This window comes from Arachis hypogaea, chromosome 17 (genome assembly GCF_003086295.3).
Source record: "Arachis hypogaea cultivar Tifrunner chromosome 17, arahy.Tifrunner.gnm2.J5K5, whole genome shotgun sequence".
NCBI classification, from domain to species: domain Eukaryota; kingdom Viridiplantae; phylum Streptophyta; class Magnoliopsida; order Fabales; family Fabaceae; genus Arachis; species Arachis hypogaea.
The window spans coordinates 62,915,211-62,925,723 of NC_092052.1; the positions used below are offsets into that span (position 1 = coordinate 62,915,211).

At 35.6% G+C, this 10,513-nt stretch overlaps 1 non-coding gene across 1 annotated transcript; it reads right to left on the reverse strand.

The window, feature by feature from the left end:
• Window positions 1-8,029: 8,029 nt before the first annotated feature.
• On the reverse strand, window positions 8,030-8,137 carry LOC112767802 (small nucleolar RNA R71). The gene has a single exon (XR_003185243.1). It is a non-coding gene; the product is annotated as a small nucleolar RNA R71 (small nucleolar RNA).
• Window positions 8,138-10,513: the final 2,376 nt, after the last annotated feature.

A 10,513-nucleotide genomic window follows, 5' to 3' on the forward strand; every position in this document is an offset into this window, starting at 1 on the left:
AGATTTGCAGGATAACCATTGCTTACTTAATCCAACAATCCTCGTAGGATCGACCTTCACTCACCTGAGGTATTACTTGGACGACCCGGTGCACTTGCCGGTGAAATTGTGCGAGTTCAATTTCGTGCACCAAGTTTTTGGCACCGTTGCCGGGGATTATTCGAGATTGACAAACTACCGGTTGTCTTGCTGCTTAGATCAGGTACTTTTTATTGGTTTTTCTTTAATTGTTTTCTTGTTGAAATTTTCAAACCCTCGTTATTTCTTTTCAAAATTTTTTTCAAAAAATTCATCTTTAGTCACCTTGTTTCTTTTGTTTGAGTCTTGTGTCAACTTTTAAGTTTGATATCCTTTTGGTTTTGGTTGATTTGTCTTTTCTTGATTTTCGAAAATTGTTCTTGTTTTCTTTCTTTTTGTTCGAAATTTTCTTTGTGTTTTCCTTTGTTTGATTTTAAAAACTTTTGGTGTCTCTCACTGTTTCTCTCTCTATTTTTTTGAAAATTGTGTTCTTTAATTTCAAAATCTTTAAATTTGGTGTCCGTATAGTGTTTTTCTTTTCTTTTTAATATTAAAAAAAAAACATATTTTTGAAAATTTTTAGATTTGATTTCAAAATTTAAGTTTGGTGTCCTGTTAGCAATCTTTTCATTTAATTTAACTTTCTTATCTTCTTTATCTTTAAAATCTTTATCTTATCTTTTTCTTTAAATTTTAACAATTTTGTTATCTTATCTTTATTTTTATTTTCACAATTTTGTTATCTTATCTTTGAATTTCAACATGTTCTTTTAACATTCTCTTTTTAATTTTAAAATTTTTCAAAAATCAAATTTCCTGTCTTAAATTTCAAATCTTATCTTATCTTCTTCTTCTCTTTTGACTTTCTAACTTTTGAATTTCAAGATCATGTTAGTAACTTGTTTGTTTTATTTTAATTTTAAAAGTTTGGTGTCTCTTTAATTTTTCTTTCTCTTCTTTTTCGAAAATTTTTTCTTCTTTCTCTCTCTTCTTTTTTTCGAAAATTATTAACCTCCTTCTCTCTCATCTTTTTCAAAAAATTTTCAAACCATTTCCCTCTCTCTATTTTCAAAAACTCTTTTTTAAAAGACACCTTTATTTTCTTTTCTCTTTATCTGTGCTTCTCACAAGAAGCTCTCTATACTCTGACACAGAGGCTTCTTTCTTTTACTCTTTTTGTTTTCTTTCTTCTTGTTTATGAGCAGGAATAGGGATAGAGAAGCCCTTCTTGATCCTGATCCTGAACCTGATACTACAAGACAAATACCCATTCAGGTACACTTGAAAAGTGTAGCCAAAAGTGAAAAAATGATGCCTTAGGCTACAGCTACGCTTTCTGGGCTACGGCTACACTTTTTGGGGTGATTCCTATTCGGCCATTGCCTATTCTGAAAGGGCTACACTCTTGGCATTTGGAAATAGGGTGTGCTTTTCAAGTGATGCTGTTCAGGACCAAAGGCTACGCTTTTCAGCTTCCATTTTTACCAGAATAGGCTATGCTTTTCAGCGCTACTGCATCACCTGTAAAGCGTAGCCACATTGTATACCATGGCTACCATTTATAAGTGTAGCCTTAGGTCCCTCTTTTTTTTTTGTATACCATAGCTACTGTATATAAGTGTAGCCTTAGGTCTCTCATTATTTTTTTTATTTCTATATATATATATATATATTAATTTTTTTAAAACCAATATTTAATAATATAATTATATATATAATCCTATATTTTTAATTAAATTAGTAAAATATTATAAAATAAAAATAAATACATAATAATACAATCTAATATTCTTGAAATAATAAAAATTATCCTTAAACAAAATTTAGGTTGCCATAATAATTAACAGCCATAAGATCTTCTATTTGGGAATAATACAAATTATTTCTCTAAAAATAAATTACTTCGAAATCAATTGCACATGTACAGGACGAGGTGGTTGTCTTTCTTTTTGTAGATCAGATGTTGGTACTGCCTGCTCTGATTGAGGCCTGGCTGACTGACTTTGGCACATTTCCTTGTTTGAGAGTATGCTTCTAATAATCCTTGCACTACCTTCATGCCTCTGATTCTGCTTCAGAGGTGTTGAGCTAGCAATTATTTTGGCTGAAGATGTTACATTATTCTACTCTAATAAACTATCTAAATCAGACTAAATCAGACCCCTGCATAATAAGAAATCCATCAAAATATGAAGTGATAGCATGATCATACATCATAAGTCCATAAATCACAATAAAAGGAACCAAAGAACAATCCATGTCAGAACTTATAGTGGATTCCTGATTCATCACATTCCATGTCATGAGCAATAAGGCAGCATATTAAAGGAAAATAATCGTCAAAGTCACTTTAGTATGAACCATTATGCCAATAAAATGATATGCATCATAATAGCATCTATAAGTAGTGTTTTCTCTATAGTACATTGACCTTTTTATCATTAACTGACAAGTAATAAACAAGTGCCATCCTTGAATCTTAATAAATTAGTTAATCTCTCTCCTCGTCATTTCATGAGCCACTAAGGTTACATTGAAACCAACATTTATCAATAACTCCAACTAGTAAAAGGATGATTTAAGGATACTATCATCCACGAGAACATTCAAATAGAATGAATCAATTAAATTAATTAAAATTTAGGCAATAATTGCAGAAAACTAGATCAAGATGCATCTGATTGATACAAACTAGACATGACCAGTGGCAACTTATTGACATTGACGTCACAACATAAAGAAGCAGAATTTCAAAGTTGCTTTCCATCAGAGTAAGAACAGCAAATAAAACTTCTTTCAAAGCAATTCATGTAAGGTTTGTCCACACTGCATTAAATTATCAGCACTTAGATCTTTTATAATTAAAAATGATAATTTATTCTAAATAGGAAAAGGGTAAATTGCAACGGCTGCTCTCTAGTCTTGACATTAGACAATAATACACACAATACTTCTCTATTTTGATATTTGCAATAGTATATTTTAAATTTTTAATGAATTTCTAGTGCAATTTAAAGTTATATAATACTTAATATTTCTATAGATTGTAAGCTGTGGTATTAATTTCTTTTATAAACACAACACTAACAAAGTCAATGCAAACATTAAAAAAATAAAGTGTTGTTGATAAACCCCATTTTTAGGGTTTATCTTGTGCTTAATTTAGAGGATTTTATGACCTTTTACCCATATTTATTCAATGAAATAGCATGGTTTCATGATTGTCTCCTAATTTGTGCTTAAGTGTAAAAACATACTTTTTAGGCCCTTAATTGCTAATTTTGATTCACCTTCGATTCCACTAGATGCCTTGATATGTTTGTTAGTGAATTCAGATTGGAAAGGCTAGGAATGGATGAAAAGGGTGGAGAGAAAAAGCATGCAAGTGGAGAACTCATGAAGAAACAAGGATTTGGGATGCTGAGATCGACGCGCACGCGCACGCGTGGATTGTGAAGTCGCAAGGCGACACGAACGCATACATGACGCATACGCGTGGATAACAATTTGTCAAGCAACGCGTATGCGTGACCCACGCGTACGCGTCGGTGCTCGCACGTGACTCACTTAAACACAATCCGCTGGGGCGATTTCTGGGCTTCCCAGGCCCAAATCCAACTCATTTCTGATGCTATTTAACCCAAGGATTGAAAAGGGATCAACAATCTAGTTACCAACTATTCTTAGTTTAGTTTTAATTTAGTTTTTGGAGGGAAAGTTAGTTTCTAGAGAGAGAAGCTCTCTTTTCTCTCTAGAATTAGGTTAGAGGTAGATTAGGATTTCTTAGATCTAGGTTAATTTCATGCTTTGATTTACTTTTCCTTTTGTAATTCTTGTTCTTCTACATCTCCTCTCTCTAATTTAGCATTTAATTCTTGCAATTCTCTACTTTTATGTTGATGAACTTGATGAGCGGATAATTTATACGCTTTTTGGCATTGTTTTTAGTATGTTTTTAGCAGAATCTAGTTACTTTTAGGGATGTTTTCATTATTTTTTATGTTAAATTCACATTTCTGGACTTTACTATGAGTTTGTGTGCTTTTCTATGATTTCAGGTATTTTCTGGCTGAAATTGAGGGACTTGAGCAAAAATCAGATTCAGAGGTTGAAGAAGGACTGCTGATGTTGTTGGATTCTGACCTCCCTGCACTAAAAGTGGATTTTCTGGAGCTACAAAACTCAAAATGGCGCGCTTTCAATTGCGTTGGAAAGTAGACATCCAGGGCTTTCCAGCAATATATAATAGTTTATACTTTGGCCGAGTTTAGATGATGTAAAAGGGCGTTGAACGCCAGTTCTACGCTGCTGTCTGGAGTTAAACGCCAGAAACAAGTCACAAACCAGAGTTGAACGCCAGAAATACGTTACAACCTGGCGTTCAACTCCAGAAAGAGCCTCTGCACGTGTAACATTCAAGCTCAGCCCAAGCACACACCAAGTGGGCCCCGGAAGTGGATTTATGCATCAATTACTTACTTCTGTAAACCCTAGTAGCTAGTTTATTATAAATAGGACTTTTTACTATTGTATTAGACATCCTGGATTGTATTTGGATCCTGTGATCTCGTTTTGGGGGCTGGCCATTCGGCCATGCCTGGACCTTTCACTTATGTATTTTAACGGTAGAGTTTCTACACTCCATAGATTAAGGTGTGGAGCTCTGCTGTTCCTCAAAGATTAATGCAAAGTACTACTGTTTTCTATTCAATCCTTCTATTTCGCTTCTAAGATATTCATTCGTACTTCAACCTAAATGTGATGAACGTGACAATCATCATCATTCCCTATGAACGTGTACCTGACAACCACTTCCGTTCTACGTTAGATTGAATGAGTGTCTCTTAGATCTCCTAATCGGAATCTTCGTGGTGTAAGCTAGAATGATGGCGGCATTGAAGAGAATCCGGAAAGTCTAAACCTTGTCTGTGGTATTCCGAGTAGGATTCAATGATTGAATGACTGTGACGAGCTTCAAACTCGCGAGTGCTGGGCGTAGTGACAGACGCAAAAGGAGGGTGAATCCTATTCAAGCATGATCGGGAACCTCAGATGATTAGCCGTGCCGTGACAGGGCATTTTGGACCATTTTCACAAGAGGAGGGGATGTAGCCACTGACAACGGTGATGCCCTTGCATAAAGCCAGCCATGGAAAGGAGTAGGATTGATTGGATGAAGGCAGCAGGAAAGCAGAGGTTCAGAGGAACGAAAGCATCTCTACACGCTTATCTGAAATTCTCACCAATGAATTACATAAGTATTTTTATCCTTAGTTTATTATCTATTTTTGAAAACTCCATAATCAATTATTATCCGCCTGACTGAGATTTACAAGATGACCATAGCTTGCTTCAAGCCAACAATCTCCGTGGGATTCGACCCTTACTCACGTAAGGTATTACTTGGACGACCCAGTGCACTTGCTGGTTAGTTATGCGAAGTTGTGAAGATATGTTTAGACCATGGTTCTATGCATCCGTTTTTGGTGCCATTGCCAGGAAATCAATTTCGAACAACAATTCACAACCTGAGTAACAATTTTGCATACCAAGTTTTTGGCGTCGTTGCTGGGGATTGTTTGAGTTTTCGGCAAGCTTTTGGTCCGGTAACATCAGTGCCAAGTTTGATCCGGCAACAACACCAAGTTTTTGGCGCCGTTGCCGGGGATTGTTTGAGTTTGGACAACTGACGGTTCATCTTGTTGCTCAGATTAGGTAATTTTCTTTTGTTTTATTTTCAAAAAAAAAAAATTTCAAAAATCTTTCAAAAATTTTCTCCTTTGTTTTCGAAAAAAATTTTTTTTTTTAAAATAAAAATGTTTTCAAAAATATGTTTTTCTTCAGAATTTTTAAGAATGAATTCTAGTGTTTCATAAAGCATGTCTGGCTGTAAAGCCATGACTGTAGGGCATGTTAGACGTGTCATGTCTGAGTTACATACTAAAGCTTGGCTGGCTATTAAGCCATGCCTGACCCTTTGATTGGAGCTTTAGAGCATAAGATTCCTGGAATTCATATTAAAAAATTTTGAATCCTTAATTTTTCTTTTTTTAAAAATAATTTTCCAAAATTTTAAAAGAAAAAAAAGTTCATAAAATCATAAAAATAAAAAATATTTCATGTTCATTGTTTGAGTCTTGAGTCATGTTATAAGTTTGGTGTCAATTGCATACTCATCTTGCATTTTTTTCGAAAATTCATGCATTCATAGTGTTCTTCATGATCTTCAAGTTGTTCTTGGTAAGTCTTCTTGTTTGATCTTGATGTTTTCTTGTTTTGTGTTGTATGGTGTTTTTCATATGCATTCTTGAATTCTTAGTGTCTAAGCATTAAAGAATTCTAAGTTTGGTGTCTTGCATGTTTTCTTTGCATTAAAAATTTTTCAAAAATATGTTCTTGATGTTCATCATGATCTTCATAGTGTTCTTGGTGTTCATCTTGACATTCATAGCATTCTTGCATGCATCACATGTTTTGATCTAAAATTCTCATGCATTGCATCATTTTTCTTGTTTTTCTCTCTCATCATAAAAATTCAAAAAAATAATAAAAAAAAAACATCTTTCCCTTTTTCTCTCTTAAAATTTCGAAAATTAGATTTGATGTTTTCAAAAATTTTTAAAATCTAGTTGTTTTTATGAGTCAAATCAAATTTTCAATTTAAAAATCTTATCTTTTTCAAAAAAATCAAATCTTTTTCATTTTTTCTTAGTTATTTTCGAAAATTACAAAAATATTTTTCAAAAATCTTTTCTTAATTTTATCTCATGATTTTCGAAAATAACATCATCAATTAATGTTTTGATTCAAAAATTTCAAGTTTGTTACTTGCTTGTTAAGAAAGATTCAAACTTTAAGTTCTAGAATCATACCTTGTGATTTCTTATGAATCAAGTCATTAATTGTGTTTTTAAAAATTCAAATCTTTTTCAAAAACTAATTTCTATCATATCTTTTCAAAAGTATCTTCTTATCTCACCTTTTTCAAAAATTTAATTTCAAAATATCTTTTATAACTTCTTATCTTCTTATCTTTTCAAAATTGATTTTCAAATTTGTTTCAACTAACTAACTAACTTTTTGTTTGTTTCTTATCTTTTTCAAAACTACCTAACTAACTCTCTCTCTCTAATTTTCGAAAATATCTCCCTCTTTTTCAAAATTTCTTTTTAATTAACTAATTATTTCAAATTTTAAATCTTAATTTTCGAAAATTACTAACATTTTTCAAAAACCACTTTCGAAAATCACTAACTCTTTTTCAAAAATTATTTTCGAAATTCTTTCTTTCTCATCTCCTTTTATTTATTTATTCATCTACTAACATCTCTTCCTCACATAACTCACCAAATTCGAACCCCCTCTTTTATCTGTGTTCGAATTTTTTCTTCTTCTCTTCTTCTACTAACAATAAGGAACCTCTTTACTGTGACATAGAGGATTCCTCTTCTTTTCTTTTTCTCTTCTCTTTCTTATGAGCAGGGACAAAGAAAAAGGCATTCTTGTTGAAGCTGATCTAGAACCTGAAAGGACTCTGAAGAGAAAATTAAGAGAAGCTAAATTACAACAATCCAGAGACAACCTTATTGAAAATTTCGAACAAGTAAAGGAGATGGCAGCCGAACCCAACAACAATAATGCAAGGAGAATGCTTGGTGACTTTACTGCACCTAATTCCAATTTACATGGAAGAAGCATCTCCATTCCTACCATTGGAGCAAACAATTTTGAGCTGAAACCTCAGCTAGTTTCTCTGATGCAGCAGAATTGCAAGTTTCATGGACTTCCATCTGAAGATCCTTTCCAGTTCTTAACTGAATTCTTGCAGATCTGTGATACTGTTAAGACTAATGGAGTAAATCCTGAAGTCTACAGGCTCATGCTTTTCCCTTTTGCTGTAAGAGACAGAGCTAGAGTGTGGTTGGACTCTCAACCCAAAGACAGCCTGAACTCTTGGGATAAGCTGGTCACGGCTTTCTTAGCCAAGTTCTTTCCTCCTCAAAAGCTGAGCAAGCTTAGAGTGGATGTTCAGACCTTCAAACAGAAAGAAGGTGAATCCCTCTATGAAGCTTGGGAAAGATACAAACAGTTGACCAAAAAGTGTCCTTCTGACATGCTTTTAGAATGGACCATCCTGGATATATTCTATGATGGTTTATCTGAGCTATCAAAGATGTCATTGGATACTTCTGCAGGTGGATCCATTCACCTCAAGAAAACGCCTGCAGAAGCTCAAAAACTCATTGACATGGTTGCTAATAACCAGTTCATGTACACTTCTGAGAGGAATCCTGTGAGTAATGGGACGCCAATGAAGAAGGGAGTTCTTGAAATTGATACTCTGAATGCCATATTGGCTCAGAACAAAATATTGACTCAGCAAGTCAATATGATTTCTCAGAGTCTGAATGGAATGCAAGCTGCATCCAACAGTACTCAAGAGGCTTCTTATGAAGAAGAAGCTTATGATCCTGAGAACCCTGCAATATCCGAGGTAAATTACATGGGTGAACCATATGGAAACACCTATAATCCATCATGGAGAAATCATCCAAATCTCTCATGGAAGGATCAAAGGCCTCAACAAGGCTTTAATAATGGTGGAAGAAACAGGTTTAACAATAATAAACCTTTTCCATCATCTACTCAGCAACAGACAGAGAACTCTGAACAAAGTACCTCTAATTTAGCAAACTTAGTCTCTGATCTGTCCAAGGCCACTGTAAGTTTCATGAATGAAACAAGGTCTTCCATTAGAAATTTGGAAGCACAAGTGGGCCAGCTGAGTAAAAGGATCACTGAAATCCCTCCTAGTACTCTCCCAAGCAATACAGAAGAGAATCCAAAAGGAGAGTGCAAGGCCATTGAATTAATTACCCTGGCCGAACCCACAAGAGAGGAGAAGGACGTAAACCCCAAAGAGGAAGACCTCCTGGGACGTCCAGTGATCAATAAGGAGCTTCCCTCTGAGGAACCTAAGGAATCTGAGGCTCATCTAGAGACCATAGAGATTCCATTGAACCTCCTTATGCCATTCATGAGCTCTGATGAGTATTCCTCTTCTGAAGAGAATGAGGATGTTACTGAAGAGCAAGCTGCCAAGTTCCTTGGTGCAATCATGAAGCTGAATGCCAAATTATTTGGCATTAATACTTGGGAAGATGAACCTCCCTTGTTCACCAATGAACTAAGTGATCAGGATCAACTGACATTGCCTCAGAAGAGATAGGATCCTGGAAAGTTCATAATACCTTGTACCATAGGCAGCATGATCTTTAAGGCTCTGTGTGACCTTGGTTCAGGGATAAACCTCATGCCTCTCTCTATAATAGAGAAACTGAGAATCTATGGGGTGAAAGCCACTAAAATCTCATTAGAGATGGCAGATAATTCAAGAAAGCAGGCATATGGACAAGTAGAGGACATTTTAGTAAAGGTTGAAGGCCTTTACATCCCTGCTGATTTCATAGTCCTAGACACTGGAAAGGAAGAGGATGAATCCATCATCCTAGGAAGACCTTTCCTAGCCACAGCAAGAGCTGTGATTGATGTGGACAGAGGAGAATTGATCCTTCAATTGAATGAGGACAACCTTGTGTTTACAACTCAAGGATCTCTCTCTGCATCCATGGAGAGGAAGCATAAAAAGCTTCTCTCAAAGTAGAGTCAAACAAAGCCCCCACAGTCAAACTCTAAGTTTGGTGTTGGGAGGCCACAACCAAACTCTAAGTTTGGTGTCAAAACCCCATATCCAAACTCTAAGTTTGGTGTTGGGAGGTCTCAACAAAGCTCTGCACATCTGTGAGGCTCCATGAGAGCCCACTGTCAAGCTATTGACATTAAAGAAGCGCTTGTTGGGAGGCAACCCAATTTTTATTTATCTAACTATATTTTTCTTAGTTATATGTCTTTATAGGTTCATGATCATGTGGAGTCACAAAATAAATATAAAAATTGAAAACGGAATCAAAAACAGCAGAAGAGAAATCACACCCTGGAGGAAGACCTTACTGGCGTTTAAACGCCAGTAAGAAGCATGTTTTGGGCGTTCAACGCCAGAACAGAGCATGGTTCTGGCGCTGAACGCCAGAAATGGGCAGCATCTGGGCGTTTGAACGCCAGAAATGCACCCTGGAGGAGAGCTGGCGCTGAACGCCCCGAACAAGCATGGTTCTGGCGTTCAACGCCAGAAATAGACTACAAATGGGCGTTCAATGCCCAGAACAAGCACCAACCTGGTGCTGAACGTCCAGAGTTGTGTGCAAGGGCATTTTACATGCCCAATTTGGTGCAAGGTTGTAAATCCTTGAACACCTCAGGATCCCCACCTACCTCCACTTACTTCTTCTCACCCCTCTTTCACACAATCCCATAAACACTCTTCCCCAAAACCCTTCACCCATCACCTCTTCACCACTCACATCCATCCACTCTTCCCCATAAACCTACCTCATAAACTCCACCTACCTTCAAAATTCAAAATCACTTTCCCACC